This window comes from Athene cunicularia (assembly GCF_003259725.1).
Source record: "Athene cunicularia isolate RWA chromosome 10 unlocalized genomic scaffold, athCun1 chr10_part1, whole genome shotgun sequence".
Taxonomy (NCBI): domain Eukaryota; kingdom Metazoa; phylum Chordata; class Aves; order Strigiformes; family Strigidae; genus Athene; species Athene cunicularia.
This window is the reverse complement of record NW_020799112.1, coordinates 12306816-12310417: the sequence shown is the minus strand read 5'-3', so window position 1 is coordinate 12310417 and position 3602 is coordinate 12306816.

Sequence of the window (3602 nt, the reverse complement as noted above, 5' to 3'; positions counted from 1 at the left end):
GCCGAGCATTTTTTCCCTAATGTTCAAGCACCAAATTAATAACCAGTAACTCCATTAATATTAAAATTCAGCATTTACCCAGTAACATCCTTAAAACGTCTATTCTTTGAACTAAGGTGATGCATTTCTTCCCTGAAAAATTATCAGAATGCAAAGATCTATTCTTTGCAAAATACTCGACAGCCACTGGAGGATTGGTAGGTATAGTGATAGTTCTAATTAGGTTACAAACTTTCTTATATTTTGAATTACACCTTAACCAGGGGAGAGCTTTTAACTTGACTTTTATTGCTGGCTTTTATCTTGGTCTTATTTTAGTTACTTGTTTCATTTAAAAAATGAGAATTACCTTTTCAGTTTCCCATTTTAAAACCATAAAATACTTTTTTTTTTTAAAAGTCTTCCTGTTTGAGGTTCCTTCTTTAATTCCCCACCCTCCCCCCAGTCACGGACCCTTTAGACAACAGTTTTGGTTGTTCTTTAATCTGATTTTAGCAGGTGCAGCACGTGGACGAAAGCTTTTCAGCAGATGCTTTGGGAAAATGACCATTAAAGGCAGGCGATTTATTTCACTGTAAATACGAGCTATTTCTGCTAAGGAGCCCTAAAGACATTGAAATATGTCAGTATACAGGTTTAGCATGCATGCTTCCAGCTTCTCTGAACATGCTGTGCCGTGTCAGTTTTCACATGTAAAATTAGCTCTCAAGAGATCATTTATATAATAATCCAACTTCACAGGAGATGAATCTGTAACATTAAAAGGCCCTATTTAAAACAATCTTGCATATATATATATATATATATATATATGGACTCAGAACTATGACACTTACCTCTCAAGTAAAGGTGGTTTTGTAAAAGCTTTTAATTTGACTTCATTTTTACTTCCCTGAACTCAAAGGGACAATGACTTCACAGATACTGGAGCAGTTCCTAAATTCATAAATTTTAAAACCAGTAGAGATCACATCATCTGACACCATACATAATAGAGACCAAAAATCCTACCACCCATTTCTGCCCAGCTCCTACTGAAAGGAAAATATGTATGCTTAGAAATTATATTTTTAAAAAATATGCCCATCTTATCGGCATTGATGTTTATCTGGTTGATGAACTTCTTCAAAACATCCAGGAAAGGTTTGGGGGGCTTTTCCTTTTCATTTTTTTTTCAAGAGAGAAAGGGCAAATTTTTCATTCAAAGGGCTTAAAATGCTGCTAAAGGTCTATCTTTAAATTCCCTAAAGTTTAGGGAATTTAGCGAGAAGGATGATGGCTCTTCTGCTCTGCATTCATATTTACACAGTAGAACAGCCTGCAAAGAGCATGACTCTTTAAACAGTGTGAAACGGGCTGTAATACCTTACCATAAAGAGGTGAGTTAAGGACAGAATATTTGCCTTTGAATTTTGGGGGTTCTGGGGTTTTTTTTAGCTGACTTGCTATGAAATATCTTCTCCACTATAGCTTCTAAAATTGCATTTTGTTCTATTTTTTTTTTCCCCTTCATTAAGAAGTTATTTTCTTAATATTCATGATGAAAAAAAATGCAAGGGAAAGCTCTGTAACTTGGTAGGCTGGGACCTAATTCAGGACTGCACAGGGGGAGCTCATTACTGATACCAGGGTAGCACCGACTCGCCTGTCCCTGTGCTGCTCTGGTACAGCTGAATGCTTACAAAATTCAGGATTACCTGAGGAAAGAGTTTAAACATTTCATGAGGAATAGCACATAATGAAGACTTAATCACTCTGCGTATATTTTTCAGTTCTTTTACATGAAAAATAATGTAATTTTAATATGCAGGAAGGTGTTATTTGGGGGTGATTTTGTGAAAGGAAATGGCAGAAAAACCAAATTGTGTTGTATGCAAAATCTATGTAGTATAGGCACTCCAGATTTTATGTTTGTTAGTTTAACAGTGCTTTTTCTGTGAAGCTGGTATTTGTATTAGGTGGTTGCTATTTGAAATACCTGTGTAAAACAGAACAGGGGACTAAACAAACAAAGAACAGCCCTGCTCTAAAGCACAGAATTTCATCCCCTCCTCAGGGATGGCGAGGCAGTTAAAAGGGAAGGGGTTGTGTGTGTACCTCGAGCGATTCCCTCTTCACCGAATGGAGAAACAGACTCCGTCCAGAGAGGTTGCGAAAGGGTAACAAGTTCTTGCTGTGATTTTAAACTCTGTACGGGCAATGTCTGTCTCTCTTTTGATGAGTTAGAGAGATTCTTCTTCATGAAAAGAATTGCTACCCTCTGCCCTAAAGTTGCAGCGTGCTCGGTTCCGTGTCTCGCATGACAGGGCTTTCTGCTAAGCGAGGACACGCACCGCATAGATTACAAGCCATGAAGTTTACTCCTACTCTAAAACCAAGTTCAGTGAACACAGGTTTGCTACAGATGCAAAATCTTAACATATGTGGGGGAAAGTGGACATAAAGTCACCGTTTACCAAAAAAATAAAATGCAACCCCAGCATTTTGCAACAGATGACATCCTGTTACCATAGTTATAGCTTTCTGTATGAGAAAGGGATAGTGCTTTCGTGTGCCCTCACTGAAAAGCATGTACAGACGAAAATAGAGAAAGCAATGTATTTGCATACGGCTCTGTGTGCTGGAATACGGCTCGAAAACTGCTAAGGAATTTTTCTCATTTTACAAATCGTTAGGGCTCAGGGTTTGCTAAAAATAATCCTTTGAAGCTGTCTAGTCCTTCGTGAGTATTTTAATTTATCCTTCTTTTAATGGTGTGAAACTGGGTTTTGTTAGTGCTGGGTATATGATCTCTTCTGCCCAGTGCTCAAAGGAAGAAGGAAAAAACCTCTCACGCAGATATGTGAGAAGGGAAAAAAGAAGCAGTTTCTATTCCGCTTATTTCACGATCAAAATTCCTTGAAATGAACTTTGATCCAGTGGGTATACTGAAGAAATACAGCTAACAAATAAACAAGCCCAATAGAAAAAAAAAATATTCCCTTAAAGCTTTTATTCCATTCTTGGTTTTCTTAGGCATCTTCGCATCAGCTACGGCCCGATTCAGAAAAAACTTTCCCAGACTTTGGACCAGGCCTCTCGGTTGTACCTTCTTAGCAGGAGGGACTGACTTCTTACCAGTGTGGCTTGTACATCACAGAGCACCTGGTGCTTAACAAGTGATAAGTAATAATAATAACTGTCCACTAAACACATAAATGTTTTAAGTGTCTCATGTAAGTGGGTAACTTGATTTGTAAATAAACTACATTTCAGGAATATTTCATAAACATCCTGTACTAAGTTGGTGCCTGGGGTAATATAGATTTTCATCAATATTCATCTCTACGCAGGAATTCCCCAGAGTTGCTGGGGGGTTGCAGCAAGCTGATTCTTTCATGTTAATTTTATTATTTTTTTTTTTAATCGTGATACAAACCCCATACAAAAAAAAACAAAAACAAACCCACAAACCAACAACAACAAAAAACCCCAAACCCAGAAACAAACAAACTAAAAAACCCCAGAAAAAAAGAGCCCAGCTTTAATTGCATCACTCGCTGAGAAAGTGGCCGCTTTTCGGTGCCGGGAGTGGAAATCCCCCCCTTCCTCCTCCTCCTCCC